We start from the raw sequence: 22,227 nt of genomic DNA on the forward strand, positions 1-22,227 counted from the left end.
ACTTGGGAAAATGGCAAATTTACACCAAGATTCAAATGTGCTTGATCGTTGAATGAAACAAACCGCCCTCCCTTACTCCACTCACTACAAATACCTGCCCGTTATGTAGCAGTCAGACTGAGGGCAAACTGCAGTTTCTGCTCTTTCTGGCCCCTTTGCATGGGTCTCCAGGTCTGTGGTTGAAGATAGTATTTAGGAGTTATGGAATTAGCAAACACATGAATACTTTAATTGTATAATCCACCAAAATATTTTGCTAATGTTGAAAGTGTCTATGCATCTGAGAAGGACATGGAAGCATCAACATAAGTTTACTCACAACCAAAATAATAGACGGTCCAGAGTTTGCACGTTTAGGGGACGGTAATCAAACTAACTGTAATTAATAGCCATTAGGGCGCCCAGCCAATACACATGAATCATATGAAGGGCCCTTCTTACACACCCTCTTAATATATTATAATAAACATTGCAAAGCTAAAATGCCTGCTTTGGAAAATCATATGGTGGTTTCAATGTCTGCCAGAGGGGTGGAAGTACCATCTATGCTATGCTACTGTGACTAAAGAAAATCTGGTATACTACAGGTTTCCCACCATGACTGAGTGTTTCTTTCTCCCAGAATGATTATCCGCTCTACGGTAGGAACCACATTTGTGGTGAAAACTTTGACAGAAAGTCCACCATGCCCATGTCGGATGGTGACATTTCTTTCACTATATGAGGACAGTGTAACCCCCTAAATAGGGGAGCAGGGAAACTGATGGACCGTGTGGGAATCCCAAAAATTTTCTTGCAGTATTCCCATTTTTAGTTACGGCCTTCAATATTCTTAACTTGCCCCGCTCAGTGAAATAATACAATTTACGTAGATTACTACCTCGTTTATTCAGGCATTAAATCCCTCCTTTTAAGTAAACACAACTGCCTGACAGCAGTCTAAATACATACCTTTGAGTTCAGTATTTTTATTTTTTATTCCTGTCTTACATAGCGTAGAGTGGTCTCCTGGCGCAGCAGAGTGCTTGTCTCACCGTGTGCAGGTTAGAGCTGTTACATTGAATGTGGGCAAGACATAGACCATTTTCACTTCAGCTCATACACAGAAGACAGCCTCTGTATACATTACATTTGTACTTATGTACAGCTCGAAGGCAGAGGGCAGATGCATAAAGTCTCCACCTTCAAATCTGGGCTTATGCCAGACGCGGCCTGTGCAGGTAAGAGCAGTGAGGCAATGGGGCCGGGTTGAGGGGGATTTTGACAGACGACGACGAGGGAAAATTAATTATTTATTTAATTTTCCTTCGTGGTCGTCTATTGAAAGGCCACCCCCCCCCCCCCCCCCAACCAGTCCCACCGCTCTTACCTGCTCGGGCCGCGGCTGGTTTATGTCCTTAACCCCTTCGAAGCTAATGACGAGCTGGGCTCGTCATGGCGCTTACCTGCCGTGCGCGGATGACAAGGCCAGCTCGTCATGAAATAAAGTAAAACAGCAATTCCCAGCGCAGGACGGGAAAACGCCTAGCAGCCATGTGGTTAATGAGGTGGCACCCTTTCAACTCGATCTATACAAAATCGCAGTAAGACAAAAACAGCGGCGAGCCACACCAATTATGGAAAGGTCCACACCACCAACTCTAACCCTGGGTGTTGTGAAGTCAGCACACTAGTAGTTGGGAGTGGGCGGAGCTAGGGGGGGCAGAGGAAGAGGAGGAGCGGACACAGGAAAGGGGCAGTTAGAGTAGGGACAGGGTTGGAGTAAGAGGTGTTAAATAAAGATCCAGTTAGACAGCAATAAGTGTCTGTGTTTATGGTAGCTGGATGCTACAACTGGCGACGAGGGTGGGATAGAGCAAGCCCCCTTTGTGCAGAACCGCACTGAGACGCCCTTTCCCGAGCAGCTTCAAAACGCTGCTGAATGGAGCCACGCTGCCGCCTGAAGGACGAGGTCAGCAGCTGTTAAGTTTGCCCCTCAAAGTCTGTGAGGGAGCAGAGGGGCCGAAGAAGCGAGCGCTGAACCGCTCGAGAGCCAAGCAGTCGATCGCGTTGAAACGCGTCTCACGCTGGAAGCGTGTGCCCTGGGTGAGTGGCGTGTATGCAGAGATCGGGAGCCCACTCCGACCCTGCACTGTGCCCAGGAAGGAAGAGGGAGTGCCCCAGAACCGTGGACGGCGTCCACGACGTGCTGCCAGCAAGCGCTGCTAAGAGCGCTGCAATTTGAGCCGAGGCGTCGGTGGAGATTGGAAAAACCTCACGCCTAATGCGTGAGGTTTGGCAGGTCATCGGCGCGAGAAAAAAGCGGGAACTGCGGAGGTGAGCCGGGAGCCCACCCCGATCTCACCTGATGTCCATGGTGGCTGAGGAGGAGTGAATCCTGGCGTGGACTGCCCCAGAAGCCGACCGCCGGTGAGTCCTGAGTGCCCCCGAGTGAATGAGCCTGGAGAGCCAGCCTCGTGTGTGCCTGCAGTGACGGCGGCCATCTTAAAGTCAGGCGTCTGGGAAGGACAACCCTGTACAGAGCAAAGGTGGCCATTTTGAAGTCAGGCACTGGGAAAGAAACAAGCATTGGTCAAATAAACAAGCATTGGCGACTGAAAGAAAACAAGCATTGGCAAATAAACAAGCATTGGCGACAGAAATAAAACAAGCACTGGCAAATAAACAAGCATTGGCGACTGAAATAAAACAAGCATTGGCAAACAAACAAGCAGTGGCGACAGAAATAAAACAAGCACTGGCAAATAAACAAGCATTGGCGACAGAAACAAAACAAGCATTGGCAAGGAAACAAGCATTGGTGAAACCAAGTGAGATTGCTGCAAAATGTCCGACGAAGATAACGCTCAGCCTCCACCAAGTGGGTCGCTCCTGCGGGCACCCGCACCTCTCAAGGTGGCAACTGGAGGGAGCATGGGTCCCAAATGGCAAGAATGGCTAGAAGAGTTTGAAGATTACACTGAAGGTTCGGACATTGTAGAAGACAAAAAGAAGTTGATTGCTCTGCGCAACTTGGCGGGGTGAGAGATAGTTAAAATACTCAAAGACCTTCCTGCTACTGACGTGGATACTTACGTTAAAGCATGTGATGTGTTGAATAAAAAGTTTCTTCACAAACGAAATGTAGATTACGAGCGCCACACGTTCCACTCCGCTCGGCAAGGGAAGAATGAGCCCATGAGTGCCTTCATGATGCGTCTGTGGAGACTAGCCAAGCACTGTGAATTTGATAATTTCTCTACAGATGACGCCATCAAATCACAAATAATAGACGGATGTTATTCTGATCAACTCAGGAGGCGCCTACTGAGAAAAGTACATGGACTGGATGAAATGGAGGAGATGACACGAGTTTACGATCAGGCGGAGAAGTACGCAGCTGATATTGAAACGGAACACAAAGGGAGTCATGAACAAGTGCGACGTGTGCACGCCAAAAGCGACAGTCAAAGGAGCTCAAGAGACAGACAATGGAGGTCGCACACATCTTCCCGTCAAGAACAATCGAAATATCAACGGCGAGAACCATGGAAGAAAGAGAGAAAATCGGAAAGAGTGAGGAAATGTTACCGATGTGGGTATGATTACCCTCATGTGGACAGCTGCCCTGCCATGGGTCAGAGATGTCGGAAGTGCGGTCGAACTAACCATTTCGAAGTGATGTGTGGGAACAAGGAGAGCCTAGCCGTAGTATGGGCATGTGAACATTTTCATGTTTTCATTTATGGCAAACATTTCACTTTAATTACAGACCATCAAGCTCTCATCACCATTTATGGAAACCCAAGATCCAAGATGCCCCAGAGGATTGAAAGGTGGGGCCTACGGTTACAGGAATATACTTTCACCATAATCCACAAACCGGGGAAGTCTGAAAATCCAGCGGACTACATGTCCCGGCACCCACTTCCATCGTCAGCTTCCAAGTCATCCATCGCAGAAGAGTACATTCATTTTGTAACGGACCAAGCTCTACCTCCAGCTATCCCTATGGAGACCATTCGAGAGAGTACAGCACAGGACGTCATCCTGCAGAAAGTCCTTCACAGAGTCCGAAACAATCGATGGAGACACGACCCTCAGGACGATAATGCCGACTCCTCGATCCAACGTGAAATGCAGGCCTTCCGGCATGTGAGTGGCGAGCTGTCGGTCACCACTGATGGCATACTGTTGCGAGACCAGAGGATTGTAATCCCCACTCAACTGAGACAAGGAATGGTTGCTCTTGCACATGAAGGGCATCGGGGAATTGTGTCAACCAAACGAGCACTAAGGGAACGAGTGTGGTTTCCATACCTCGATCAACTGGTGGAAGCCACCTTGAAGGATTGTCATCTCTGTCAACTCACTAGCAAGAGCGATCCCCCGGCACCATTACACATGACCACCCTACCCAGTGGTGTGTGGCAAGAGATCGCTATTGATTTCTATGGACCCCTATCATCGGGCAAATATGTACTGGCCATCATCAATGAATATTCTAGATATCCCATCGCATGCTTTGTACTGTCCACAAACGCTTCCAGTACTCTTAAAGTACTTGACGAAGTCTTTGCAACGTGGGGGTTCCCAAGACAGTTAAATCAGACAATGGGCCCCCTTTCAATGGAAATGACTTTGCAGCCTTTGCGAAACACCTAGACTCTCATCACCGTAGGATTACACCCCTCTGGCCACAGTTGACTAAAGTGGTGTTAACAGTAACAAAACTTCTAAATAAATACCACACATGCTGTGCTTCAGTCCACTGTTGATACAGCCTTATAGGCTTCTGCCGAGAACTATACCAGTTGTTAAAAGCCATGAACCTGAGTTATAGGCCCGAGCCGCAGGCAGGCATCCGTGCCATACACTGATCCTCCTGGATCTGCACTCCCTGGCAACAATGGGCATGCAACCCCTTTAAACTCCTCATCTGCCACGCTCCCCTGATAAGCACACAAATATCTCACTACACGTCTTCTACCAACCTCTAGGCACCCGCAAAGCATTCGTAGATGGTATTTCAGCTCTCATCTCTATTACCTAACGCTGCCCCACAGGTGCAATGAGTGAGGAAGAAGGCATTGGTACTTTGTGTGCATACCACAGAGATGCAGAGATGCGACCTTGATAGTATGCACCACATTTGCAATGTTTACTGTCATGACACTGGAATGAGGCACACTCTTTCCTGCCCCTAGCTTACATTTACAACTATGGAAAATCTGCAGCTGTATTGAGCACTTGGGGTCAGATTTACAAGCCCCCTGCGTCACCAGTACCTCACTTTTCGTGACATACTTGTGACGCATTTCTCTCTGCTTGTAAATACGGCTCCTTCACACTCAGCACTTTGCGTTGAAGAGGTGTTCCATGGGTGTTGCTCTGGGTGTTCCCACGCAACACCCATGGAACAAGACATAGCTCCTGATTTACGAGAAATCGTAAATCTGGAAATGCGTCTGAATGCTACGCCACCCTGGAGGTGGCGTAGGGAGGTGCAACGAGGAGAAATGTTTTCATTTCTCCTCTTTTGTCCTCTTTCAATGCTTGCTGCATTCTACAGCACGCATTGAAAGAGGAAAAAGCCTTTAGTGATTGTTTTTGTGCAGGAAGGGGGACCTTCCTGTACAAAAACAATCTCCCCATGACGCAGGCATCCATGCACCATGGTGCAAGGATGCCTGCGTCGGCGCCTGGCAGCTGTTTGTGCGCCAGCGCAGGGGAGAGCACAGGAATGCGAGGTATTTTTATCAAATATTTCGCATTCCTGTGCTCTGAAAGTGCTGCAGCGTGGCGCAGCCGAAGGGCTTGCGGTGCCACGTTGTGGCACTTTCTTGTAGATCTGCCCCTTGATCTTTACAAAGAAAATGTTCATATTCTAATTTTGTGAATCCGGATGTATTATTTTTGAGTCGAGATGCTGCTGTTTGCACAAATGTGTTTGCTGTACCAGTTTGAAAACTTTTGTGAATTACACAATAGCTACCTCACTTCTTAAGCTTAATGTTTGTTCATGCACACACGCTTTTGTGCCCTACTCAATCTTCAGCCAGAGCACTTCATAAAATTAAAAAGAATTTGAAGCTCTGATTCCGACTGATAATTTACGACTGATGCAGCAGTTGTTAGTAACTTATGTAGTGTTCGAATAGAGTGGATAATAGTTAGATTCTGGTTCTAGCAGCTATTTTTCCGTCTGAACTGGGATCCGGGATGATTCCACTGTATCTCTCGGTAATTCGACCCTTTGCTGTGTGCTGATTTCGGGACACATTCTGGCTGTTAATGCACTTTCAAATTGGTGTACCTGCGAAGCTGAATCCTGCAGTGAAGAACAACCAAGCAGTACATGGCTTACGTTGTGGGTTCTCGCTAGTTGCTTTTGCCCGGCTTGAATGTCCCATTGAGAACGTTTGGAGGTCAAGTGGAACAAAGCAGCTGGAACCTTGCTTATCAATTCAACAGCATCACTGGTACCCAAGAGCATCACGTCAACACGTTTCCAAGAGATAACGTAGGATTTAAGAGTGTGTCTGAAGCAATTTGTACAACTAAGAATGTATGCTCTAAAGGAATTTCAGGAACGTCTCCGTGTGTACTTACACGAACAATCACTAAACATTCCTTCCTATAGCACAAAATACAAAGTGAATGTTTTTGACACTTAATAAAAAAAAATGTATTTATATAAAACCACTTAACTATTTTTATACAGTTGAATCTATAACACATATTTGTATTTCTCTGAAACAGACACATCAACCTTCTGAGCTATTTAATGATTCAAACTTCTAACTAGAGCTTATGCACAGATCTCTTCAGCATACGAATTAAAACCCTGAATTTTCTTTCCAGTATAATAAGCTGCAACAAAGATCTCTGACGCGGTTTCATTACCCCTCTGAGCTATCTTATGATGCAGTATATTTGTTAGCAATGAAGAGTAGCTTTACTTTTTTAATGTTGTCAATTTCTATAGGGTTAGCGTTTGTAAACAAATATTCCATAGGATGACAGTCGTTAAAACGCTTCTCTTTATTCCACTCCTGGGGAATCTGCACCAATTGACTTGTGGGGGTGAACTTTTCAACTACCTAGGGACCTCCACGTGGTTTAATCCGCCTGGCACTGGTACATCATCAGCAGGGAAAGGCTGACCAGTGTTTAGCTCAATGTGTTAAGATGTGCGGTCTGCAGTGCAGGCGCTAAATTGCAGTTAGTGAGTTTGTGTGTGTGCTACCATTACCCGCTACCTTACAGTATCCCCTTCTTTACTAGGAGGGCTTAACCTATGAAAGGGATTCCAGTTCTTTTGAGGAGTTCACATACTTTTACTTAGGCAATAATGACAATATTTTAAAGTACTTTTGCACATGATGTCAGTAAATCTAGTTCCAGTGCTCTGCACCATCAGAACCACTTCAGAGTAAAACAGCAGCTTGTGCTACTGCAAACAAATAGTTTAACACAACACCCCCTGTCTGCTTTAATTTCCCCCTCCTATGCCAGTAGTCGAACTCACAGCCGTCATTTGTTGCATCTGTTGACCATTTTGTGGTTTATGCAAAATGGTTTGGCAGTCCCAGCGGACTGATGTCCAAATTACAGAAGCCACTTTCACAATTGGCCTTAATTGGCACCCCAGCTGGCAGCCTGGTTGCGAGCTACAAAGACGTGAATGCGCGGGGAAAGGGGGTCGACCCTCGTAGCCCGGGGGCGTCCCTGACGTGGGCACGTTGGAACGGTTCTGTGGGAAAGAGGCCGCTGCGGAGGCCAGAGCGTCGCTTGCTGTGTCTTCACGCGCCACACTGGGAGCATTCTCGCGCCACAACTGTCAATCTACCTGCACCTTTCACGCGCTCTCGGAGGCCTAGCACATTTTGCGCTCACGTGCAGCATCGACGTCAGCGGGAACAAGGTGTCAATTAAAAGATAAAAGGAAGAAGGAGAGCTTGGCCTTCGCAGTTGTTGGACCTGTAATAAAAAGTACAGTACAGATGTTTAAACATGTATGAACTGAGCCAGCCACAACTTAAAACCCTCCCAAAATAGTTGAGAACGCTTGAATGTGTTTTACTTCAACGGCTCGTTATGCCATTAATGACGATACTTCGACGCGCCATTTTGCACAATAATACCACAGAGCCTCAAATCTGCCAAAGGAAAGTGAGCTGAGGAGGGGGGTGGCGGGGTTGGGGTGGCATTGCTTCCCCTTCTGGAACTCACCCCAGTCTTTGATGAAAGCTAATTTACATTCATGCTCCTGATGGATTAAAATGTACAAAACATGTTTTTTTTATGACGTGTCCACTTTAAATGGACAAAAAAGCCTGAGTATTTTTTCAGGTTTTCAAAACGCGAACGTATCGCAGAATGATGGGGACCCTTGCAGAATGTGATAAGGCCTCCCGAGTCTCCAATATCGCACAAATAATCATATGCTTTTGGCCGACGGTTGACCCCATGAAGAGACGGGGCCCCCCTGAACGACTGGGGACGCCCTTGCACCGCAGGGGTTTGTGTTAGGGCCCTGTGTGACACTTTTGATACCAAGTGGCGCAGTATCTGTAGGGCGGACAAAGCACCAAAGAATAGCACATTTTTGATCTGCACAGTTTAATAAACACCTTAAGCACTTATTTACAGTCCAGTGAAAGCATCTTGCAGTGACCACACACATTACACATATATTTTCTATGCAGTTTGGAAAATACATCTAAACAGAGTTGCTCCTCTCCGACACATAATATTTCTACGCCTCAAGCCTGAAAGAGCAAGGGACCAATTCACAAAAGCATTTAGGAGTATGGGTAATAATACTATATGAGTACAGTTTTACGAAGTCTTTCATGATTCTGTAAATTGGCCCCAAGCTTTCAACTCCCATTTTAGTAAACTTACAAACAGGGGACATTACTTTCTTTGTGAACGAAATGTACATTCCTCGATATTCCCATTTTATATGTTCTGGTGCCAATTCACAAAGGCATGTGCACGTATGTAAAATAATACTACAGGAACACTGTTTCATGTACTCCACAATGCCTTTGTGAATAGGCCCCATGAAGTGTTGTTGGGTCTCTCATATTTCCTGCACAGGTGCGTTTCAGCTTTATGTTGGCCTAAGCTCACAGTAGCTGTTGCCATTTCACTAAGGGCCTTATTATGAGTTTGGCGATGCGGGAGCGGAACTGCTGTGCTTCTGTACCACAAAATCAATGTTTGAACCGCCAGCCAGATTAGGAATTACGATTAGGGTCGTTACGATGGTTCTGTAGGCTGGGCCAAGGACACCTTTTCCACCCTTGACTCTCAGGGCAGCAAGAGCAAACAGGCAAAGGCTTCTGCAGAAGGTAGCATGGAGTACAAGAGCTCACAACTCAACAATCACCCTATCCACACAATGTATTGTCCAACTCAATGTTTTCCTTTTGAATAACATTACTTTATTCTTACAGTGTTACTACTTAGTGCAATCAGAGGAATGGAATACAGGGTTAAAACCCTTTGTATGATCTTGAGACGCTACACCTTTCAGTGCCCTAGACACAGCAGTAGCTAGACACAACTGTAGTTCTGTCAATCATCCCCAATGTATGTATGTGCCCAGTAGTTAAGTTCTTTTTGTGTTTCGTGAGATACTTGTAAAGAAAGTCGTAGTTTTTGCAGAAGGCCTCACCCTTAGTTCACTAGCCCAGCATTAACCTGCAGTCTGGGGGGCTGCCGAATGGAGGCCTGCAGTGGTTCTGCTCTTGCGGATTCTCCTCCTGCAGGGCCTTCCACACATCTTCCCTTTCTCAGCACGCCGTAGGCTTCGAGGCTTCAAGCAGCCATTAAGCTCCCCTGGCAGTAGGTGCAGGCATTAGTTGATGTCCCTTCACCCTTCACCCTTCAGACAGGCTGTGATGCAGCAAGCTGCCCCGGTCACACAATAGTCCTGTGAGTACTCTCCGGAGAACTCCCTTTCTTTGCCATGAAGACCTTGAAGCTAGATCAAAGTGCAGTGGTTTGAATCCTACTCCTGTGCACATTTTCTAGATCAACTGTCTAATGTCTCAGAACTGGTTGGGCTTTCAAATGTATTTTTCTGGATGCTCGTCAGACACAGCCTTTGTGAATGGTGGTGGCTCTAACCGTAGGTAGCAGTGATACTGGCTTCAAGCAAGAGTACTCCAAAGAAGAGGACCATGGAATGAGAGTTCTCTGCATGTGGCTGCAGTCAGCCTGCCTGAAACCGCTATCAGGGGCAGACAAAAGGACAGGCCTGGCATAGAGACTTCCTCACCATCTACAGTAGAAACTGCAGTCACACCCCTCACTTCTACCATCTTTATCATCTACCAACATGAAGTGTTCAAGAAGAACTAAGCAACAGCTGTTTGCTAATAAGGTCTTTGTTGAATTTCTAATGGGAGCACTGTTTCCACCCTCCACCACTTCAGTGTCCAAGTCAGCTACAGGAATGCAAGCAGTGCACTTCCACTGACTGGAGAACATGAACGTATTTTGACTTGTACTTGTGTTGGACATCTTTTTTTTTATAGTTGTGTGACGTCCTTGGTGTGCCAAAAAAATTGACCTTTTGTACTGCAATTTTGGCCTTTTGTCACTGCCTAGCATGTACTTCCATGCCAGGTGGTCACCCTATCTCGAAGGAAACACTACTTTCTGTGTCATCAGTGTACGAGATAGAGAACCCATTGCTTTGTGTTATAGATGGAAGAAGGGAATCATAAAAATTGAAGAGAGAAGGGCTGAGAGAAGATCTTTGAGAAACACCACATACGATTTTTATGAATTCTGAATGACACTGAAGGTGAGCAACAGTTTGAGAGCTGTCAGAGGGATGAAAGGTGGAAAGCTGTTTGAGGGTGTAACCCTTAAAGCCTATAGAGAAAAGACTAGAGAGTAAGATGCTATGAGCCACTGGGTCAAAAGCTACACTTAAATCCAATGGAATGCAATCAGCTCGCCCCACCCTTGATGTCAACCACAATATGGAGTAAAGACAAGGGCGCAACTTAGGCCCCCGCGGTGCGAGGTGGCCCCCAGCTGCAGGGGGGCCCCCAGCACAGTACTCTGGTATGAGCTCTCGGGATAAACTCCCGGGCTGGGGCCCCTCCGTGTACATTGCAGGGGGGGCCCTTAAACTTTTGTTATGCCACTGAGTAAAGCAACTTCCATGCCATGAGGTGGGCAGAAGTTAGCTTGATTAGCTACTTGCAGAGAGTATGTTTCAGCAAATTCTGATTTTAGTGGAAAAAGAGAGAAAATAAATTGGCTGGCAGTTACTGGGAACAGACGGTTCTGCAGATGTTTTTTGATCAGAGAAATAAGCACAGTTTTCGAAGTGGGGGGACACTCTGCCTTCTTGAATGGAAAGACTGAAGAGAGAGGTAAGAACGGGGGTGATGATCGGCTTGACTTTTTTAATCATAAACATTGGGCAAGGGTCAAGCACAGATCCTGACGTAGGGGAATTGAGTCTTTTCTAAATAGAGGATAGGAAAAAGAGAGGAACAGGACTGTGGGTTCAAAGTTGTGGGAAAAGAAGAGGAAAGGAGATCAAAAGGGTAAATCTTCAAGAAATGTTCATAAAAATGTAGATAGGTTATCACAAAGGCTAGCGATGGGGGTAGTAGAAACTTATAGTGTAGCAGGGTCAATAAGGACCAGATATACCAAGCATTTTAATGATCTTAACACTTCTATTCAGTGTTTGCAAGCATTAAAATGCTTTTTGAATGGCCTAAGACCATTTCAGGAGTTGGCAAGCTTGTTTCTGCTCCTAAAATGGTTTTGCAAATGGATACCAATTTTCAGTTTTAAGGTATCCCTTCCAAATTGCAAATCAGTATGTGATGGATCCATGTTTTGCAATCATAATCCGTTTGCAAACCGACCATTTCCCACTTTGGGGTGGTAAGGCATTTGAAAACTTCCTCTTAATGTGTCTGACAAAAATGTGTTTAATAGTAGGCAAAGGTTCAAGGAACCACTACAAATTCTTAAGTAAAGTTTTGAAAAAGAAACCTTTTTAAAAATGTATTTCCATTTCCTTTAAGGAAAATTGGCTACATTTAAAAATAAAGGTTTCTTTATTGGGAGGCAATTGTGTTTTGCAGCACTGCTATAGGATGCTTTCCACAAGAATTCAGCTTTTTTACATTTAGGGACTAATTAAGAGTACGGCGGGCCCAAGACTGCCTTCCCTCGATGGAAGTCTGTACTTCGCCTCCTCAGTGGTCCAACCCCCCGATTACGACCATGACGGGTGGCCCGGCACAAGACTGCCACCACTACCAGGATCCTGCGTCAGCGGTGGTGGGGAAAGAGGCGGGGAATGGAGGCGGTGCCGATGCCGGTACCACTGTGCAAATCACAACCTGCATTTCTGCCAACATTTTCATAGCAGGGACCCCACAATGAAAAGGTCGGTGGAAAGGCAGGGAAGGGGTCCCAAACAGGGCTCCTGGGCAGTTTAGCCCATTGGGCATTGTGATTGGGGGCACATGTTGGGCACCCTATACCTACACTGTTGTGCGCGCACTGTGTGCCATGCATGACATAGTGCATGGCAACAGTGTGCGCAAGACAGTACAGGCGCTGCAGTGCGGCAGCATTGCCTTCAGGTTCTCTCTGTGACCCGAGCATGCTACTACTGCTAGACCACGACCGGCACACCGCTATACCGCCACCGGCACACCGCCAGCCCGGCAGTAAGCTTCAAATGCGCCAGTTGGGATGCCGTTTGCGTGACCGCGTTCTCCCGCCCGCCGATGCTGTGGCCTGGCGGTCCATCCACCAAGGTCATAATAAGCCCCTTAGTCTTCGCAGCTGACAGGTCCAATGTAAACTAGGGTGCTGATGCTTGATGTGGACATGGCTGATCTTTTTTGTAGAAGCTTAACGGGTGATCGCTGTGGACTCCCAAGAATTTTTAGTTTTGAGAGTGCCTGTTCAGAGCTACAAAATGAAATTGAGTATGGCTAATTTCCTAATTCTTAATCACTGTTATGAAGAGAAGAGCCTTCTGCTAGCAATATCTAGCATTCTGAGCCACAGCCTTATTTTGTACTTATTTTGAATTAGGGGTGTCCAGCATAAATCTAAGAGGACCTGATCAACACTGGATTTTCAGGCTAACTCACTGAATAAGGTCCATTTACTCTCAGAGTGTGTTAATTTATTTTTTGTGGGTATCCTAAATACATAGGGCCTGATTCACAAAGGGTCTCCGCACTCGTGGCGTGGGCCCCGCAGTCATAGAGGAGTCTACGCACTCTGGGCAGAACCTCTGCAAGGAGAATTCTCATTGCGGGGAGACTCCCCCGCGACTGCGGGGCGTCCGCCGCGTGCGCGGAGGCCCTTTGTGAATCAGGCCCATTGCAAGGATCCTGCCCCGCAGTGTTTACTTAGGACTCCTGTTTTGAATAATCAGCAGTTGGAAAGGCAGGAGGAGAAAGGAAATGTGCAGGCAGTGGAAGGGCAGGCTGTTAGCACAGGGATCAGGCCGAACCTCACCGCCAATCATTATGGAGTCTTCTTACCCAGTGCACACATTGTTCAAGTTAGGAAGCTTTGGTTTTTTAAATCATTTTCATTGTTTCATAGCATGCAGAACATCAGAAGGAGATGAATGCTGATTCCAGGCCGGCGTCTACTGAATGATTGAATTATAATGAAAAATGCCTCAACTGGTAGCTTTAAACATGAAATGATATTTAATACAATTCCCCTCTCACTTTTAATGCTCAATCTGGCAGGCTGTCCATTTTGTGCAAATGTTGGGCAGTGTGCCTCGATTAGGGTGCAATTTCCTGTAACTTTATACCGTAATGTTAGTTTTTCAGATCTAATAAGAAATATTTGTCGAAGCAGAACCCCATCTGATATATTTCACAAGCACCTCTGAAAGAACAAGAGTCAATTTACTCAGTGGGTGGAAAATGTATGTCTCACGACTTGTTTGCTCTGTATTTGTGACTAAATTAAATTATTCCAGAGATGAAGATTTTTTGGGAAGGAAATTCTTGTCCTTTGCCTTAGTCTGATACAACATTTTTTAAGAGTTACTGTATGAAGAAATTAAAGATCAGGGTTACTTTAGAGCGTGTTCCCTCTTACTTTTCTTACATAGTGCCTTCTGGGGTGGGATTCCATAGATTGCTCTGGTGAATGACAATGCTTCAGTAACTACTGTAAAAGAAAACACAAACATACAGGATATCGCCTAGAAGTCTAATCTGCATTTAATTCCAAAACAGCCAGAAAGTATTAAAATAAACAAGGCGGTCGCCTTTCAATGGACCAGCACTCGATCAGTTTGCAGCACGTAATGCTAAAATTGATACATTCTGGTGCAACCTTTGTACACTTTTTCTCACTGCAAGTGAACAGAAGTGAGAACATGAAACCCAGAGATCGGCTGTAACTGAGAGGTGCCGGGCTCTTCTCTTGGGAAGAAAGTGAGAAGACAAAGAAGACCTTGTCAGAAAAGATACCCACATCTCCAACAAGAGCCGGCTCTAGAGCTTTCTAAAACTCCCTCTTCCCAGCTCCAGAACGAGTTTACACTTTACTAGGATCATTCAGCAGAAGTATGCAGTGTAAAACACACCATAACGTGATGGAGACTCATTTAAAATGTGTTTGGGTGTGTAATAATACTAAAGCTTTAGTGGTCATCAAAAAGTACAAAAATGAAAGAGAAATGTGTTAATAAAATATAATAGCACACATTAAGGCACACATGGGTTTTTGCATTTTCATGTACCATTAATACATTAATGCAAGTGAATTCACCTTTTCAGTACTTCAGTAAGGCAGGATAACTAGGTGAATCCAAAATGCTAGAAAATGACCCAAATATGGGCTTTTTAAGGGGGAAGGGAGTTCTCATGTTAATTTGCTTAGAACATTGAGGGCCTGATTCACAAAAGGAAACTTACACTTTTGTGTACATTTACAACTGTTTGCTATTCACAAATGGATTTATGAGTAATATCTTTATGAGTGCGGAGACTCCACACATAAAAAGATAGAATAGTCCTATCTTTTTATGTAGGGAGACCCCGCACTTGTAAATATACTACTCGTAAATGCCTTTGTGAATAGCAAACAATCGTAAACTTACACAAAGGTGTACATTTACCTTTGTGACACAGGCCCTGAATATCATTGCACTATTCCAGTCTTTAGAGTGACAAAAAGTTTGCCCCGTGTTAGAAATTGTTCTCGTTCGTATCAAACATCAGGTGCAAAAGCAACATTTGCATCAATCGTTGGCACACAATATACTATTAAATGGGCTCTGTTAAATTGCCCTACACCAGTGCTGTCTTTCATATCCCCCTCTTGAAGGGGTAAATATTAGCCACCAATTGGAATCTGCCCCAATCTCTACCCCATTTGAATTTAGCACATGAAGTCCCTGTTCATCTTCCATTCTGAATTAGAAGTGCCCCCTTTTCTGAAGTCAGCACCATGGCCATTATGCCTGGCTGATGCATCAATAAAGCCTTGTGTCCCTGCTTAGCATCTCTATAGACCTTCCCTTCATCCTAAAAAGCGGCGCTCTGTATCTTTGGTTTGCAATTAGTTTTACTAATTAGCATGCTGACAGCAACTGTTGGCTTTCCAATAACGATATGCACTATTGTGTTATATAACCACTGTAGAAAGCATTCAAGTGTGTTGATTTAAATCAAGTTTTTGCTGTAGAAAATACAATTTCTATGTATTTTTTGGTATACTGAATTAACACCCCGACTAGCTATAACTTTATATCTTAAATATAAATGTGTTTTATTATTATAAAAAAGTGTTTATTTTAACCAAACAAAGCAATTTTGAACTACCACTAACAGATGAATGAACAGAAATGTTAGAAACACCCTAAGGCCTGGTTACCAGTTAGGTGGTGCGGCGGCGGGACCACCCCACCGCCAAACCTGTGTGCGCACTGCCTACCATATTATGACTTTGTAAGTCAATGGCGGGCGGTTCTTTGGTGTTCCCACAGCAGTGCCCACTGAATAGGCACCACAATGGGAATGTCAAAGATAGTACCTACACGGCATGGACTGGTGTAGTACATGCCGTGCAGGTACTGGGGTGCATGCACACAGGGGAGCACAACGTGTGCCCCCTGCACGCACCCCTTGGCCCACAGACATTAGGGGGCCCTGTAGGGGCCCTTTTGTTTCCTCTCTGCCACGGTTTTCATGGAGGATCAACTGCCATGAAAACTGTGGCGGAGAGAAAACTCGTAATATGCTTGGCGGGACTGCATATTTCTGCCTCAAGACCACGCACCACCACCAGGGATCCCTGGCAGTGGCAGCGTTGCAATGGTGGTCCGACCGCCCTACTTGTAATTGCAGTGGTCAGACACCAAGCAAAATCTGCTCTGAAACTAAATACTCAGCAAAGAGATCCTTACCGTCTGGCTAACACCGCAGGGAGAGGAGCAGGCGTGATGATGAGGGACACCCAACGTCCTCTGAATAAAATACTTTAGCCCTGGCCATTACTAGGACTGGATGGTAATATTGCCAGTAAACAACAATCTGCTGCAATTTAGGCCCATGTCTTGGTTGAGTGACCTGATATATTTTCACGTCTTGAAGGGTGGTTGTCTGGCAGGACTTTAATTATATCCCTCTCGCCCATCTTCTATTCAGTAGATGGTAAAAATGTAGCTAAATTTATTAGATTATGTCGGGCATACATACCATGGAAGCAGGCAAATAGGGTATTTGAAATCCCCCTGGAACAAGAGGACAGTGACCGCAGTCATGGGCTGTGTAAGGCCACCTGTGCTAGATTACCTCACGTCCATCCAGTAACGTCTAGGGGTAACCCAGGCAGGGTTAGGGGGGACACTGCATAATAGATGCTGTTTAGTGTTTATTCATGAATGGTAGTGGAGCGGCACACAGAAGTGCACTTAGCTACAGGCAGCACCAGTGAACTTCGATTGGGTCACCACTGGAACTAGATTAGAGCGGGTCATGGGCACGCCTTTGTTGCAGGGTGTGAGAATAAATTACCGATAGGGGTGACACGAGTGGCCCATAGCCTGTCCTGCATGCCGGCAGCCATTGGAAGGAGTTAAAGAGTCAATCAGGTTCAGATCTAAGCAGCAGATATACATAGGAGAGGTGCATGCATAGTGGGTACTCTTTTGCATCTGCCCAGAAATGCTAGAGGATTCTCACGATATGTGCAGGAAGGCTATCCAAAGTGAGAAGAGAGATAGAGGGTTTGGGTAATAAGAGGTGTGGCAGGTAGCTTTAGTTGGAGAATGGGTAGAGTATGAAGGGAATAGGGGTTCTCTCCTTTCAATTGGTTGTGTAATGGCTGGTGGAGGAGTAGATTAAGAGACTGAGGTAAGCTTGTGTACCCGGAATGAGGCATGGGAACAACAAGAGAAAGTGAGGTACAGAAAGTAGAATGGTTATTATAAAAGTGAGGAATACAAATATGGATTAGATTTGGGTAAAGGGGGAGGGTAGGGACTGGGGGTTAGAGAATAGAGGGATATTTTCTGTGTGGGTTGTGGGGTGTGTAGTTGAAAGACGGGGCTGTGATGAATGTAAGGATGCTGGGCCTGCGATGGAAGGATTGGTGGATGAGAGCTGGCTTAGAAAGGGGATAGGTCTGGTAAGAGTAATATTATTATGTTATTTAGGTATTACCTTTTCAGGAGATGGGAGATGGGTAAACGAACAATCTTGTGTTGACCTGAAAATGATCAGAAATGTAAATTGCATTTTCAGATTTGCCTCAAAACTGGGGGGCCGTAGAATCCGAGAGATGATCTCCATCTATAACTCAAGGTGTATGTCCTCTGCCCTGTATGGAGCTGGGATATGGGGATATAATCCCCAGATTGTCCTGTCCATCCAGCGGGAGGAAAACAAGTACCTAAAACGACTACTATGCCTCCCCGTTTCTGCTTCAACTGAGATTACTCACAGAGAGTTAGGCCTAAATTACGTTACAGATTTGATTGCATTGCGTCCCCTGTCCCTATGGCGATCCATATGGGCTAAGGAAGAAACCAGGTTTACCCAGGAAGTAATTATGGATTGTATTAAAATTGATCGTCACTCGAAAATCCCCTGGCTAAAACACATTCAATTTTGGTATAAGACCCTCTTTGGTCAGGACATTTTTAAAGATATATTAACAGAATCAGTTTTAACAAAGCGTGACCTCAAATCCACTTACCTGGACCATGTAAAAGGGACCAGAATGAAGGAGTATGCAATGCAAAGTACGTTTAAATTATACATGGAATACAATCTTAGCACAGGTCTCTCCCCTTATCTCACATTTGTCAGTATTAATTCCCATCGCTTTGTTCTAGCTCGCCTGAGGCTGGGAATAGTTCACCATTTAGTGGCTTTCCCCACAGTAAAAAAACCTGGGATATGTCTGTGTCCATGCGATGGGAAATCCAAACAGAGCACCTGCCACTTTTTACTTTTTTGTAACTTTTATACTGGTTTTAGGAAGTTTTATCTGAAGCAATTATTCTTAAATTATAACATGTGCAATACAAGAGCCGCAATGCAATTGATGTTTGACTTGGCTTCCCCGGATGTGTGTTATCGTGTGGCCACTTATATCTTAAAATGTATGTGGCAAAGGAAATCAATCATAATATGACTTCTTTCCCCCCGAATACTCCCCTGGCTGCTACACTTTATGTCACGAATGTGTCCTATTCTGCCTATGATTCATTGTTCGAGTTACATTGTTTATATATGTATTTATTTGCAATGCACTTTATACTGCACATTTGCACCTGCCGAAAGTACTTTATGGTAATAATTGTCTCCCGGTATTTTGCACTTTGCACTGGCGTTTTGCACATACCTTTATCGTAAACAAATTGCTGCTAAAATGTTTAAAGTGATCAAACAGCCGTCGCACTTTATTCTTAATCCTGCATATTTGCACATGTCAATAGCACTTTATGTATATGATAAGTCTATAGAATTTTGCATTTTACATTAGCGTCTTTTGCACTAACTCTTTCTATAATAACTGCTGCTAAAACGTATATAGTGACCAATTTAACTTTGTACTCAAGTGAGACACACCTCGTATTACAATTGAACTAAAACGAAACTAGTGTATGGATATCGATGTAATTTTAACTGTTTCATTATCTATAACTTACATAAATGTGAATTTGAAACTGTATTTATGTATGTTGCTACATGGTTGTACTTGTACAAACCGAATAAAGCATTTTGAAACTGAGTAATATAAGGGCAGTGGGTTGGGAATTGGATTGGAGCTTTAAATGGGGTACTTAGCAGGAAACCATGAACGGCTTGAAGAAAGGTGGGTGGGGAAACGAAACACATTAGCATAAAATTGTGACGTGTTAAGGGTAGAGGAGGAAGATTTAGAGATGAGGAAAAATGCATGATCAGTGATGAATGAAGCATAGTGAGAGATATCAGGATATAGAAAGATGTAGGGTTGTGAGCTAAGCATGAGAGCAGAGGAAAGAGGTTGGGTGATGAGAGGTAGGATGGGTGTAAGTGAGGTTCTGGGTAGAGGTAGGTTACCTGTGGGGTTAATTAGAAGAGAGGTGTGTGAAACTAAGTTTTGGATAGGTGAAGGGTGTTTAGAAGGATTAGGTTGGGAAAGAAAGATGGGTTACAGAGAGCTGGCCAGACTCAAGAAAGGGGAGGGAAGTTGCTGGGGTTGGGGAGGAGATAGGGAGATGGGAAAAACTTTAAGAAAAGTTGGGATTTGCATTGAGATTGAGATACTACTTGAGATTGCTAGGGAGTTTGGGGTGGAGGAGAGTGATGCGGGGAAGGGGGAAAGCTTTGGGATGAAGGAACATGGGAAGGAAGCACAGTAGGACTGGGTATGTTTGAGGAGAAGGTGCCAACATGCGGGCACCTAGAGATTGGAAGCTTTATCCTGGCATGTGACATCCCTGGCTTACCAGATGCTACTATCTCATGTTTATGTGGTCCAACTCCTCTGATGTGGTGCGTTTATGTGCAATGGTTAAGGCTAGGGAACTTGGAAATTATATTTTCCAGAGGAGTTAGTTCTGGTTCAGTCACAGCAGGAGCTGATATCACCTTATAGGGTCTGTTTGTTGCATTTCGGGTAGATGTGCCACACACTCAGTAGAATGAGAGACACTTTTTTTTTAAATTTCTAAATATTCTATGTATTTCCTGATATAACTGCACATTACCTTTTACTGACAAAATTTCTTTATTAAAGTTGTATTATTAAATTCAGCAGGATTTCGTTTTAAAGAATTAGGCAACGTGCAAACATCATATGCCAACAAGTTTGTATCTGTAAACAGATATAATCACTACATAAGATGCATATGTTGAAAGTGATCTCTAAGGTTCAAAGTAAAGGGAATCATTTGGAAACGTTTTGTGGTCGATCATCTCTAATTTTCTTTAGGTATTGGCATTTTATAGAGATTTGTATGATGTTTTGAAATAATTTTAGGAGACATTGTTCGAGATTTGTGTTGCTGAATAAGTTAGGTTGAATATTAGGGCACAACGGACTAACCAAAATTAAGCAGTGACTTATATGGATGGAATCATACATATGTCCTTAGTATGTGGCCTACTGTGCGTTAGGTGGAGTGATGAACTGGATAAACAACAAATATTAAATGTATTTCAAAACGTATGTGTTATGCTTTTTATACAAAATGCCTGTCTCATAAATTGCCCTCTTCGAAGAAGAATAACATTTTCCAAAGTCTGAAGAGTTATTCTGTAGAAAACGTGGAGTCGGCAATAAATGAAGTCATTGCACGGTGGGGGCTGTAACTCACTGCCCCGAGTAGCTGCTATTGTTTAGATTGTCTGTCCTGTATTCCTCAAAGGACTGTTTTGTTAGGTGTGGGATGGGATGTATAACTCGCTCTCCACTCCTCCAGTACTCGCTGCTTTAACATTGATGTGATACCTTTACTGAACAAACAAGATCCGGTCATCTTGACTCCACCTGACATGTTTCCACCTTTGTTCGGATGCTTCTGTGTGCTAATCACAACACTGCACTATTACAGCTTGTTGTCTTAGTGATAGCTTTATCATATACTTTTGTTCTGTTCTTATGCCCTTTCTTTATAAATTTAGCTTTATAAATCCTTTGTGCTCCTTCCAAATTAAGGCATGTCTGCTGAAGTGTGCCCACTCCAAGTTCATTCAGATAACATAAGTTAACGTTGTCTTTAACAGCACATTAACACGACTATTACACATTTTGAAATGGAGGCTGCTGTTGTTTCCGGTGACCAGTGCCCTATGCACAGTATTGGTCCTTGGCATGGTTGCTTCATTCTCCTGTTCTGTGTTTATCTCAGCCAATAAGAGCGGATGGCTGTTTTACAAGTGCATTGTAGTTTATGGCACTTGTAATATGGCAGAGGGAATATTCACCATGTTTCGATGGAGTATCAAACTAAATAGCTCTTTTAGGAGCAACAAGTGCTGAGATGCCCCTTTTTTATATTTCACATTTGAATTAAATTGGAACCACAGCAGTCTGAAATGTTCTTCAAAATTACCAGGGCTGTACAGACAACCATTCACCCTCATCCCACACACACAAACAATAAAAGTGTGATTCAGTTTACCTTGAAAGTGTGGAACATGGTTTCTTGTGCTGGCAGAAAAATTCCAAAAAAGTAACCAAAAGCAATTAAATCTACTACTCCGTGTCTTTGCCACTTTTCAGGCACAGATGGGAAGGAACTGGATTAGTCTTGATTAAAGGGTCTGATTTCTGTGACCCTCTCATATCCAGTTAATGTTTAAGTGATAGTTTTAGTGTAGCATAGGACACCATGGGGACGCGGCACACCAATTTAGACCTATTCATTTCTGCCTGTCCTGGTCTGCTCTTCCTAGATCTGCAGTTACAAAGTTTGCAGGAGTAACTCATTCTCGGTAGGGGTTTTGGCATTTAGTGGGGTTTTGTTGTGCCGCACATATTTGTGCTGTTGAAACCTTTTTCAATATGTAGAACTAGGCATGGGCTAATTGTATGCAAATTTTGTTGGCTGCCTTATGGAGAAGTGATGGTGGCCGCTGGTGAGATAAGAGTTCTGTTGTTGAAGCAAACAAATACTCTACTGGAGTATAATTCATGAGGGGTCAATCTTAATATTTTCTTTGGAAAAATAATTCAGATGCACCCTAGTTAATGAAGAGAATT

General features: G+C 44.3%; 1 protein-coding gene across 1 annotated transcript in view; it reads left to right on the forward strand.

The window, feature by feature from the left end:
- Positions 1–22,227, forward strand: part of FAM124A (family with sequence similarity 124 member A) — a 168,026-nt gene that overhangs the window by 144,538 nt on the left and 1,261 nt on the right. The gene's annotated exons all lie outside the window — the stretch shown is intronic.

The sequence above is a fragment of the Lissotriton vulgaris genome, chromosome 8 (genome assembly GCF_964263255.1).
Source record: "Lissotriton vulgaris chromosome 8, aLisVul1.2, whole genome shotgun sequence".
NCBI classification, from domain to species: Eukaryota; Metazoa; Chordata; class Amphibia; order Caudata; family Salamandridae; genus Lissotriton; species Lissotriton vulgaris.